Consider the following 13,730-nt stretch of genomic DNA (forward strand, 5'->3'; position numbering starts at 1 on the left):
TATATGAGGTACCTAGAGTAGTCAAATTCATTGAGACAGCAAAAACTAGACTGGAGGTTACTGGGGACTGGGGGAAAGGGAAAAGGAGAGTTATTGTTGAATGGGTATGGGGCTTCTGTCTGGGATGATGAAAAAGTTCTTGAAATACACAGTGGTGATAGCTGCATGATTTTGTGAATGTATTTAACACTACTGAATTGTAAACTTAAAAGTTATTTGATGTAAGAGACTTTTAAAGATTGAAAATAAACTAAGGGTTGTTAGAGGGAAGTGGGTGTGGGATGGGCTAGATGGGTGATGGGCATTAAGGAGGGCACATGTTACAATGAGCACTAGGTTTTGTATGTAAGTGATGAATCACTGAATTCTACTCCTGAAACCAATGCTGCACTGTATGTTAACTAACCAGAATTTAAGTAAAAATTTGAAAAGAAAAAACACAAAACAACAAGTGGTTTGAATGGTAGATTTTCTGTGTCTTTAACCACAATAAAATAATAGGCGATAGATATTATAAAACTATTATAATTAAACAGTGACTAGGAACAGAATAAGCCAGGAAAAGTGATCATCTATACTGGAGAATAATGAGTGGCATTATTAAGTCTTCAGGAAAATAAAGGCCATTCTGTAAATTATACTGGACTAATTGGTTAACAGTATGGGAGGAAATTATGTCTCTAATTTCCATCACTTACAAAAATACATTTCAGACAGGCTAAATTGTCTAAGTATGAAAAGCAAAATTTCAAATATTTAAAAGAAAGAATGAAATCTGTATGAGATCAGGGTATGGGAAAGATTACTTCAAAAACGTTCAAAAGCACGGACCATAAAGGAAAATACTAATTAATCTGACTTCACGAAAACAAAGAATCTTTTGTGCATTAAAATAGTAAAACAGGCACCTGGGTGGCTTTGTTGGTTAAACGTCTGACTTTTGATTTCAGCTCAGGTCAAGATCTCCAGGTTCATGGGATTAAGCCCCACCTTGGGTTCAGAATAAATAAACATTTAAAAATAATAAAAATATATATATATTTTAAAAAAGAAAAAATAATAAAACATTAAAAAATTTTAAAAACAAACCACATACCACTAGAGTATATTTTAATGCATATAACTGACACAGGTTTTCTACCCAGATGTTTTAAATGATTCCCACAAATCAATTAAAAAATATATAAAAACATAAGGAAAATGTATGAATTGGCAATTAATTTAGAGAAAGATAAAAGCAAAATATATATATGACGATAGCTCAAATTCAATCAGGCTAAAGCTAAAAACCAAAGAGCATGACAAGGGTGGGTGAGGGCATGGGGCATTAGAAACCCGGAGGGGACAGGTGGGAGTATAAATTAATAAAAGCATTTTAGAGAGTAAGTGAAGACTGCAGGTGTCCCACAATCCAGTAGAGTAGTCGCCCCACATCCATGGGCGATGGGTTCCAAGACCCCCAGTGGATGCTTGAAACCACAGAGAGTACCAAGTCTTACAACCACGATGTTATTTGCTATGCATACACACCCATAGAAGTTTAATTTGTAAGTGAGGCAGGGTAAGAGATTAACAGCAATCATGACAAAATAGACCAATTAGACCAACATACTGTAACACAAGTTATGTGGATGTGGTCTCCCTCTCTCTCTCTCTCTCAAAATATCTGAAAGTACTGTACTGACCTTCTTCTTGTGATGATGTGAGATGTTAAAATGCCCACATGATGAGACAAAGCAAGGTGAATGATGTGGGCATCATGACCTAATGTCAGGCTACCAGTGACCTTCTGACCATGCGTCAGAGGAGGGTCCTCTGCTTCTGGACTGTGGTCGACCACAGATGACTGAAACCATGGAAAGCAAAACCACAGTTAAGAGGGCACCACTGTATTCCCATTTCTAAATATAACTTTTAAAAAATAACTCATATGTGTATACAAGAAGATGTGAACAAGGATGTGTATTTCAGCACCATTTGTAACAGTGAAAAAAATACAGAAACATCTCAATGCTTATGAATAAAGAGTTAAGTAAAACCCATCTTAATCATATGATGAAATATTGTGGAGACATTTAAAAGAGTGCTACCAATAGATGATAAGATGATTGATATACTAGGTAGAGCTCAAAAATCTAAGAGTGATGTGAAAATGATATACACATTACTCTACTAAATCATTTATGTAAACTTTTAAGAAATATAACTACAATATTGTGTCTTGCTTATGGATCTATGCTTTGTAAATATATATTTGTAAATGCATGTATGTAAATGTGTTTTTATTTTTCAAAATGTTTATTTATTTATTGAGAGAGAGAGAGAGAGAGAGAGAGAGAGAGAGAGAATCCCAAGCAGACTCTGCACTGTTGGTGCACACAATCTGACATGGGGCTCAATCCCGTGAGCTCATGACCTGAGCTGAAATTGAGTTGGACGCTTAACCAAATGAGCCATCCAGGTGCCCCTGTAAATGTACCTTTAAATGACTAAAACCACACATAACATATTCAGAATAGTAATTACCTGCAGCAGGGGCCAAGGGAGGAAAACAGGAGGGCTGAGCCTAGAGGCAATGGTTAAAGGTGATTTTTGCTTTGTTTTATGTTCAATTATTTATTTCTAAAAAAAAAAAGAAATTAAATAAAAAATTAAAAACATAAAAAATAAAACGTTAGAGGTTGTGGTGACAGTCTGTGTGTTTGTTGAATTTTATACACGTGCACAGACACACATCACACAGACTGACTGCAGTGGCATCCACCAAACAGTGACGGTCCAAATTACTGGGATATTTTTAAGCAGTAGGTAAATCACATAGGAATCTGTCATCTCACTTTATCTTTCTCTGGCCACTTAGGGTCGAGGACACTGATCCCAGCCTCTCACACCTGTCCCACAAGATTTCAAGGGCAAGAATCTGCGATGAAAGAGAAGGACGGACTCCCTGGGTGGGCCTGGGACATTTGAGAATGGACCCAAGTTCAGTTACTGGAAGAGTTGTCCAGCTGCTGCTTAAACGGACAACACACTGAAACAAAGGACTTCCTAGTTACTCACCAGTCAGGCTACGGACTCCACTTTTGACTGGAAAACTGACCTTTTTAGGGTTAATATCCTGAATGTCTTCCCTCAGCCCAAACAGCTCTAATCAGGACAGTGGCCACTGGGCTTGGCCTGGAGTGAGCTGAAACCCTCCCAGCTTGCCTCTGGGAGTTCTGACAGTTGAGGGCTCAGCACCGCCCTCCGCACTGCGCTTCTGAGATGGGGCTGCCCACATTCCCCGTCCTTCCACGCTCACCAAGTGTGCTTTCCTTGCCCTCTGAAGTACCTCCCAGGCTTCAACTCAGCCTAGAAGAAGGATAAGAGAGACTTTCCAAGCTTCAGAGCTAATTCGCTTTTCCTCCGAATGGTGAAAAAAAAGTATGTAATGTGCCTTACTAACAGGTGAACACATGAAGATAAGACCAGACCTCACTGGAAACAATGTGAACCTAATGTAGATTTGATAACTGATGATTTCTGCCAATAGCGTCATAGAGTAAGTCATCGGCTCTCAACCTTTAGAGTCTCAGGAACCCTTCAGACTCAAACAATAGCAAAGAACCCAAGGAGTTTTCATCTATGTGGCATATATCTACTGATATTTACCATATTAGAAATTGCACTGGTACAAACATTCCTGAAAACAATCCAGCACTGCTTACCGAAACTAAATACATAAGCCCAAACCTCTGCCATCTACTCTAGGATCAATATACCAAACACACACACACACACACACTACAGGGCAAATTCATAAGAAGATACATACAAGACATACAAGTTCATAGAGGCAGGAACAGTTGGGAATAACCTAAGTGTGAGTAGAGGAAAAAAATAAGCTATGGCATGTGAATGCAATAAAGTAATATGCACCAGTCAGAAGCATGTTATATAAAGTAACATGAATAGGTCCTGAAAACCTAATAGTTTATCAGTTAGCCAAATGAGATTTATAGCACAATATCCTTTACATAAAATTGTAAAACTCATACAAAATAAGTATTATATGCTTTTCAAGGAAATATATTCAAAAGAGGGACGACTAGGGCGGGGGAAAGCATTAAATACATGAGGGAGTGAGGAGTATGGAAATGCCGGAAGGCAGGCAGAGAAAAATCGCTAAGGTAAAATGAAAGAACAAAGAGGTAGCCTTTCTGGGCCAATGATTTCGTATTACTAATAAGGAATATGATCAATGAATGACTCCATTCTGAGCACCTGAGATCCTTAAAAAACAAAGCACTTACTTTACATGAGCAGAAACACTGTTGAGACTTCAGTTAGATTAAATGTTTCTTTAAATGTGAAAACCAGGGGCACCTGGGTGGCTCAGTTGGTTAAGCATCCAACTCTTGATTTCAGTTCAGGTCATGATCTCCCAGTCATGAGATCAAGCCCTGAATCAGGCTCTGTAGTGAGCATGGAGCCTGCTTAAGATTCTCTCTCTTTCCCTCTCTCTCTCTCAAAAACATACATACATACATACATACATACATACATAAAACTATTCATAGGGCATATATAGTAAGTATCCCACAGGAATTCGTGAGTGAGCTGACCTTAAAAGAAACAGTCCGTTCTCCTGAATAAGGTTAAACACTATATAATATGAAAGGACAGTTCAAAGAAATGCTGAAAAAAATAAAATTTCTCTGTTGAACAAATATACTATCACGTTTTTCTAAGTTAGGCTGTCCTGGTATTCAGCAGAGTAATTCTAAATTGCATTTCGGGCAAAGTTGTAAGTGCAAGTGAACTACTTTTTAATTAAATATGTGTGAATCTGAAATTCTACACTGATATTTTGTGACATTTTTACAGGATGCAAGATGCTTAAGTACACACAGAAAACTTACAAAACACATCACTTCCGTAACTTCTTTTGATTTTTCTCTGTATTATGCTTTTCCATTATGATATTCCCATAGGTATGTATCCTATATTACATATCTTATAACATACTGTTTGGGAGGCTCTGGAATTACCCGGTTTCCTAAGGAAGAAACCAGAGCAGACCACAGGGAAGCTATACGCTCTCGTTCAATCACCACGTATTTTGAGCACCTCTTATATGTGATCCGTTGTTTTAGACACGATCATAGAGTGATCTACAGGACAGCTTCAGTGGAGAGCCCCACGACGGGCGCAAGGAAAGCTTTCCCAGGCCACTTCCAGCAGCCCCATGCCATCACCAGCAGACAACGTGGACTCTGCAAACCTTTTGTTCTTTTCCAAGCCAGCTCCCACCTCCAATCACATGACTAGATAATGCTCATGAGCATACGTAACACATACAAACATGAAATCGTGGCTGCTCAACTCATGATCCTCCAAGCTGTGATATTTCTAGGGCACTACCCACAAAAAGACCCAAAATCTTGAAATAAACACATTAACGCATCCAACTTACATTTCACTATGGAAATATAACATATAGGTAAAAACGTATGGGCATACTCATTAAGCTCTTCAGATAATGAGAATTTCTAATATGCAAAAAAAAAAAACAACACCTCACACTTTATGTGAGTTGATATAAACAAAAGTGATTACTGAAATATGGGACGCCGGGGTGGCTCAGTGGGTTGAGCATCTGACTCCTGATTTCGGCTCAGGTCATGATCCCAGGGACATGGAATCAGGCCCCATGTCAGGGTTCCACATTGGGCATGGAGCCTACTTGAGATTCTTTCTCTCTCCCTCTGCCCTTCTCTGCTCCCCTGCCTCAATTTTTTTTTAAAAAGTGATTGCTGAAATAGTCAAAGTCAATGATTATAAGAACACTGAGGTTTTCTGCTGTTCATAAGATTACATGACTAAAATAACAGAAAAAAGAGAATGAGCAAATCATAAGTATATCCTGAGTCCTCTGGGCTATGGGGTGGCCAAGTGCTGAGGGGCTTCTCCTTCCTGCTGGACAGCTGTTATCACCTCCTAAAGTGGAACAGGCACCCCCCCACACACACTCCACAAAAAACAGGTGATACCAGGTTACCTTGTAGTATAGACTTTGCTAAAGTCTTAGTACTAAATTAGAACAGAGCAGGGAGCAACTTGGAATTCAATATCAGACATCATTGCTCAAGTGTATGAGCAAATGGTCCCCAAGCCATAGCTTCACATAAGGCTAGCCTGGAAGTCTCTCTCCTTAGCCCTGACCTATAGCATCACTGATGAGAATACTTATCTCCTGGAGAGGAGGGTACTTGGGTCCTGTCTTTGATCCTCAAGTCATGGGCCCTGATCCCTTCTCTGGACCAGCCAGGAAAAGCAAAATGGGGGAAAAAAAAAAAAAGCAAGAGACAGTCACTAGTTCAGCAGAAGTGACCTGCCCATGGCCAAGGTAACTACAGGAGCCAACTGTCTCTTCAACTTCTAGTCAATTCTCCAAATACTGTCCGAGTTGTCTTCCCTGGATTCTGTGGAAATAAATGAAGACCAACCAAATGAGAACAGGCAAAGTCCATTTCTTCTGAGCTTGCTCTAGCAAGGCAGACACCCACCATCACTCGCACTTTGGCAGGGCTGAAAAGCAGGCAGAAAAGTGATAAATTTTCACAGTGGAGGAGAGGGATGGCTCTAGGTGTGCCCCAACTCAAGGCTGTTGACATGGGGATGTGTAGGCGGGCTTCCAAAAAGTAGGCATCCTATGCAATTGTTAGGCGTGCACATTTGGCTTTTCCCCAGTTGGTCCTAAAGTGGAAGCGGACACAAAAATTGCAGCTCTCGGTTATGAATCAAAGCCTGATCATCCGGGGGCCAACTGATACAGTAGTTCCTGTTTGGCTTCCAGGGCTGTTACTGGTCTGCCTTCCTACAAGTATGACTTGTAGATATTGGGCTGGCTTCCTGGGCTAGTTGCTGCAGATAGTGGTCAGGTTTCTACTGTTAAATTAGGTCTGGCCATCATGTTTGCATATTCCGCCTCTCAAGTCAAAATTCTCTGGCTCCCCATGGCCTACGGGATCAAGAATAGAGTCTTTAACAGAATACATCCGACCCTTCACCAACTGGCCCCTTATCTGGTCTTCTGTCCTGTCCCTCCGTCCTTTCACGTGAGGATCAAGACACTGAACCGTCCTCAGCACATGGAGCCCCTTCACACCGGACTCCTCCACAGGTACAGACCACCTAATACTGCCCTCCCTTGGCAAACCCTCGCTCGGATGTCCCCTCTTCTCTGCAGCCTTCCCTGATCTTCCCACTGTTCGCTGTGGCCCTCTCCACTCTGCCCCTACCTCTACGTCAGCACTGCCAGCTGGTTATGATTTCTTAGTACATGTGTCTGATCACCAGGCCAGACACTGACTTCCCCCAGGGCTGAGACTGTCTCATGCTTTGTGTTTGGATCTAGCAAGAAGGAGTGCAGTATGAGTTTGCTCAGTTAATGAACAAATAAGCACATTGTATTGATAAGTATCTTGTATGGCTTATTGATAAGTATCTTATTGATAAGTATCTTGTATGGCTCACGAGAAGGTGAGAGCAAACAAAGGATGGATTCCTCTGTAAGGCCGTCTGCCACTGATGGACAGAATATACGGCTCTTTCACACACACACGAAGTGGTTTATTCTTCATCCTTCCCTTCCTGTGCCTCATCATTCCCAGGGGAATTACATACATGTGAATATATGGTTTTAATCTCTTCCTACCACCACATTTAGGTTATCAGAGTATCAGTTGGTGAAGTGATGTCAGCCCTTCATGTGCCATGACAGCTTGCTTCTGAGTCACTATCCTCGTCTCAAATGTGGAAGGTTTGCTTCCCTGGATGAACCTGAAGGGGAACATCTTTTGAGTTCATTGCACTTGGAAACCAGCACTTTGAAACAGTTAGCTTCCATCCCCTAAGTCTGTATTTTTCAAGTGGAACATCACTTATAGCAAATCCTGTAACCGGACGAAGTGTAACGTAAGCCCAGGTGGCGGAAGGCAACCTCTTGAACACACTGAGGGAGAGATAAAGCGGCTCGACCCCATATGCTCCTCCACACCACACCCAGCTTCGAGCCCCTTATCAGCTCTCAATAGGATGCCACGACCACATGATGGGTTACAGTGGAGAGAAACTGACTGCGAGGCAGGCCGCCCTCCTAGACTGTCCACCAGGAGACTTAATGCCCATTCTCATATTAGTTCGGTAGGACCGCCCCAACAAAATGCCACAGACTACATGACTACATGATATAAATGTTATTTTCTCACAGTCCTGGAGGCTAGGAGTCCAAGGTGGTTTCTCCTGAGACCTCTCTCCTTGCCTTGCAGACGGCCACCTTCTTGCTGTGTTCTCACGTGGTCTTTCCTCTGTGGACACACATGCTGGTGGCTCTCTGTGGATTCTAATCTCTTCTGACAAAGGATACCAGTCACAGTGGAGTAAGGCCCACTCTAAAGGCCTCATTTTAACATAATTACTTCTTGAAAGGCCCTATTTCCGATTATAGACACATTCTGAGGTACTAGGGATTGGGACTTCATTATACAAATGGGGGGGGGGAGGACATAATTCAACCCCTAACAATGTCAAGGGGTCAGGTGTCTCTGATGCTTTAGCAGCCAAGGAGCTTAGTACCAATCAAGGTGCTCATTTTCTGAATCAGGGGCATTTTAAGAGAATCCCCTGACACAAAGAATAGGGAGCTTGCACCTCCAGCCTCTGGGTCCCCAGGCATTGTCACCATCTCTTCTCCAAGGTACCTGGTGGGTAACTGTAGGATATCCTAAGGACTGATCACATTGTCCTCCCTAAGATAAAGCTTGGCTTACTCATCTGTGGTGCCCTGGTTACCATCACAGCTCCTGGCATCTCAAAAAATTACTTACAAATGTACTTTCTTTGCCAACCATGAAAGTGAAGAAAACTGGGGAGGGTGGGAGAACCAGAAGAGGGTGCCACAAGGGAATCAGAGAGGGTGGGCCAGAAAACACTCTACCGTCCCTTCACTTTTGCAGTGACCTCCCTGTATACACAGAAGCGTTCACTTCCAAGTCACAGCAAGACGCAAGGCAATTTCCAATTTGAAATTGTGCATGGAAAACAACAAAAATGCTAGCTTTCTTAGGATGCTCTCACACTTATTTAAAACTCATGAGGCTAGGGGCGCCTGGGTGGCGCAGTCGGTTAAGCGTCCGACTTCAGCCAGGTCACGATCTCGCGGTCCGGGAGTTCGAGCCCCGCGTCGGGCTCTGGGCTGATGGCTCAGAGCCTGGAGCCTGTTTCCGATTCTGTGTCTCCCTCTCTCTCTCTGCCCCTCCCCCGTTCATGCTCTGTCTCTCTCCGTCCCAAAAATAAATAAACGTTGAAAAAAAAATTTTTTTTTTAAATAGAAAAAAAAAAAACTCATGAGGCTCAAGGTTTAGTGTCTATGTGTTTGACCACAAAGAGGTAGGAACACAGCGCGCTCGCCTTACAGGGAAAACCAGCAGTATACTTGCACTGGACGAACCTAACTGTCAGTCTTAGGACACAAAGTGGTCCATGTCAGCTCTTTAGAAGTGAAACTTGGAGAAAGATCTGACCAAGAGAAGGTGAAACCACTTAAGGGCAATGGGGGGTCACCTGGGTTGTGAGACCTGATGTGAATAATGGAGAATGAAGACAGACGAATGGGCTGGTAAACTCTGAACTGAAATTCTACCTTTCTGGTGAGGACTGGCCATTGTTATGTAGGGAAATTTGCCTTCAGTTCACTTCCTGGTATTCTCTAGTCTGTACTTTTACTTTAAGCATGCTTTTTCCAGCCTCCCCTTTGAAGACTGCTATGGATTGAACTATGTCCTTCAAAAAGATATGTTGGTGGCCTATGGCTGGTATCTGAGAGCATGGCCTTATGTGGACATAGGGTCTTTGCAGATGTAATCAAGTTAAGATGATGTCATTATGTGGATCCTAACCCAACAGAACTGGTATCCTTATAAGAGGGGAAATGCCATATAAAGTCAGAAACACAAAGAGAATGCCATGTGATGATGGACAGGAAGACTGAAGTGACATATCTACCAGCAAGGGAACACCAAGAAATGACAGCCACTGCCAGAAACCAGGAAGAGGCAGGATAGGATTCTATTCAGAATCTCAGATGGAGCCCAGGTCTATGGACACCTTGATCTCACTTGCATCCTCCAGAGCTGTGAGAACACATTTCTGTTGTTTGAAGCCATCTGGTTTGTTGTGCTCCAAGAAACTGACACAAAACTTCAGGACACAACAGCTCTAAGGAACTGATATGAAGACAAACGTCCTGGAAGCAATGTCTATACCGGCCAACCTTACTTCATCAACTCCCATGAACCATTCAACTTAATGAAATTTGGCTGCCACCACTCCACGGAAACTGCTTGCAAAGATCACCAATGTCCTACTTGTCAGAAGCTCTGATAGAACCTTCTCAGAATCCATGTCGCTTCTTGGCAGCATCCTCTTCTTCTGCCCATCTCCTAAATATCAATGGTCAGCATAACTCTGTCCTGGTTCCCTTTCTTTCTCATTTGAAGCCCTCCTACTGCTAGAGTCCATCCATTCTTCAATCACCCAGGTGATCACCCAGGTGATCATCATAACCATGAGAGAAGCCCAAATTCAAATAACCCTAAATGTCTTCCACCTTACATTTTCTATTAAGTCGAGAAATGGTTTCTACAATCTATCCTGCTGCCAGAAACCGAACATCGTTCAGCTTACTCTCTTACTCTCCACACATCTAACTTATAAACAATTTCCTCTTAAATACCTTCCCATTAGCCATTGCCAAAAGGCTACTGTAAGCCACTTGTTCCTCTCCTGCACTGTTGCAAGACCCTCCTACCTCTAGTTATGCTCTATACCACAATGCTTCTTTCTTTCCAAAATGCAAATACGATGCCACTCTGCTTAAAACCACTACTGCCCTTGGGGCACCTTGGTGGCTCAGCCGGTTGAGCATCCAACTTTGGCCCAGGTCATGATCTTGCGGTTTGTGGGTTTGAGCCCCGTGTCGGGCTCTGTGCTGACAGCCCGGAGCCTGGAGCCTGCTTCAGATTCTGTGTCTCCCTCTCTCTCTGTCCCTCCCCTGCTCGTGCTCTGTCTCTCTCTGTCTCTCAATAATAAATGTTTAAAAAAAGTTAAAAAACAAACAAACAACAACAACAAAAACACTACTGCCCTCAAAATGGAGTCCAAGCTCCTTAACAAGAGTGTTCTATGACCTGACCCCTGGTTACTACCTGATCTTGCCTCTCACCCTCCATGTTCCAATTAGATTAAACACTGAACAACTTTCGGGTCCGTACACACTCAATTCACCTCCTTGCCTATAAACTGTGGCATGTGATACCTCACAGACCGTAATTCCCATAAGGACAAGAACCGTGTCTAATTCAACCTTCTATCTCCAATGCCAGGCAGTGTGCCTGAAAACTGGCAGGTGTTCAACACTTGTTCAAAATGGGAACGTACTTGTACATGTTCCGCCTCAGAGCCTTCTCAGAAGCTGAAGTGGAAGGCCACTGGTCTGTTCAAACTCTACCTAGAAACATGGGAGAAATGCTGTTTCCTCTGCTCCCCAGACCCTGCCACCATGCCCCCGCTAAGGGCAAACCTTTACCACTGGCAGAAAGCAGACTTCTATCCTTCAAACAAGTAGTTCAAGAAGACATGTGGAACATTCCCGGTGGAATGGAGTTCCCACTGACCACAGTAGTGACCCTGAGAACAAACACACTGTTACAGTGGCTGTTCCTCACTCCATCACTGTCTCCTTATCCCCACCCCTCACTCACGCTTTGTAAGGTGTTACCCAATGGTTCAGCAGTTGAATCTGCAATACTTTGGAAAAAAAATCCACATTTGGAGCTCTGTTAAGATTTGCAGCTTAAAATAAATTCAGGGGCGCCTGGGTGGCTCAGTCCGTTGAGCGTCCAACTTCAGCTCAGGTCATGATCTCACAGCTCATGGGTTTGAGCCCCGCGTCGGGCTCTGTGCTGATGGCTCAGAGCTTGGAGCCTGCTTCGGATTCTGCATCTCCATCTCTCTCTGTCCCTCTGCCACTCACACTCTGTCTCTCTCTCAAATCTAAATAAACATGTTTAAAAAATTAAATTCAAATGTTCAGAAACTTTAAAAATGCACTCCTGGGTAACTTGAGTTAAATGAGAAAATAAATAAGAAATTATAAACTGTTTAGGATAATCATTAGCGAATGAAACGTCCTTGGTATCCAAACCTGTGGGCTGCAGCTACAGCAATCTTTAGGTCTCAACAGTTCACCACTGTAAGTAGTGGGTAGAGAAATCTTTATTGATAGAGTAGGATCTGAGCTGGTTTTCCCAAAATAAATACATTATCAAAGCCCTTACCCCCCAAAATCCTCCTCACTGGTTTACTGGGGCCAGAGTAAGGACCTCCAACACTGAATCTAGGAAGAAGAATCTAGAGATTGTGTTGACATTTGATGGTCTGAAATTAAAATCATAATGACATCAATAAAGACTCTATGATGCATAATGATGCACCTTTCCACTGACTACATGTAAGAACTACTCAATAGTGATTAACAGTATGTACTTGGAAATAACACATCCCTGAGTCCAAATCCCAGCCCAGCCACTGATTTTGCAGCCTTGGGCAAGTTTTCATCATTTTTTTCTGAAACCCAATTTCCTCATCTATATGCTGAAGATAAGCTATTGCTATGAGTTGTTACAAATATTAAGATTGAATATGTATAGCATTCAGCCCAGTTTCTGATACATATACATTGATTAAATAATATTTATTGTTATTACATCTCATTTCATCTCTCCAGAAAGGTTAAGTAAATTGCCTAAAGAGGGAGAGCTGGAATTGGAGCCAGGCTCCTGAATCAGTCTTGACTTCATGGGTTTTTTTATACGTTATGATTTCTAAACCCAGTACAATACAAATTTGCTCACAATGCTAAACATATACAGCCAAGTTTTTTTCCTTTTGTTTCTTTTCACTTGGCTCGCCTTATAACCACACACAGATTATGAAGCTTATCCAATTCTCACAGTGCATGGAGAGCCAGAGCGAGCAATTAACTTCAACATTCTGGAGCCAACACTGACACTGATAGGCTAATGTTGACCTTGTGACCTTGATAGGCACATTATCGGTTTATATTCCTATCCCTGACAAACAACACCAAACTGATTTTGGTTCCCGGCAAAACCTGGATAGATAGGCTGGAGCCACCCTACTCAAGGTCACTAACTCATTCTCTGTATCATCAAACACAAAGTCAAGAATGACACAGACGGAAAATAGGACAAAACCAGTATCAATGAACTCCAGGTTGTATGGATTCAGAGATCTATCAGTTCTCTGAATCAATGCTAAGTATTCGTTTCCTGTGGCTGCAGTAACAAATTACCACAAACCTCGTAGCTTAAAACAACAGAAATGTATTCTCCCACAGCTCTCGAGGCCAGAAATCCAAAATTAGTTTTAGTGAACCAAAAATCAAGGTGTCCACATGGCACCTTGCTCCCCCTGGAGGCTCTAAGGAAGAATCTTGTCCCTTCCAGCTTCTGATTGCCAACATTCCTTGGCTTGTGGCCATACCACTCCAATCTCTGCTTTTGTCTTCACATGGCCTTCTTCTCTTTTTCCTGTGTCCAATCTCCCTCTGCCTCCCTCTTAAAGGACACCTGTGATTGTATTTAGGACCCACGCATCTGATCCAG

At 42.4% G+C, this 13,730-nt stretch overlaps 1 protein-coding gene across 17 annotated transcripts in view; it reads right to left on the reverse strand.

The window, feature by feature from the left end:
• LOC101096779 (phospholipid-transporting ATPase IB-like) overlaps positions 1–13,730 on the reverse strand; it is a 216,630-nt gene that overhangs the window by 201,775 nt on the left and 1,125 nt on the right. For 2 of the 17 annotated variants that reach the window (XM_045044076.1, XM_045043743.1), the window contains exons 1-2: positions 3,101–4,387; positions 2,527–2,622 (exon numbers count right to left, since the gene is read on the reverse strand). The exons of 10 other annotated variants lie outside the window; for them this stretch is intronic. The gene's annotated coding sequence lies outside the window, so the exon portion shown is untranslated. Of the gene's footprint in view, positions 1–1,685; positions 1,847–2,526; positions 2,623–3,060; positions 4,388–13,730 lie in introns of those variants that run through there. 5 more of the 17 variants (XM_045043712.1, XM_045043852.1, XM_045043891.1 and 2 more) reach the window with 5 other exon arrangements.

This window comes from Felis catus, chromosome A1, assembly GCF_018350175.1.
Source record: "Felis catus isolate Fca126 chromosome A1, F.catus_Fca126_mat1.0, whole genome shotgun sequence".
NCBI lineage: Eukaryota > Metazoa > Chordata > Mammalia > Carnivora > Felidae > Felis > Felis catus.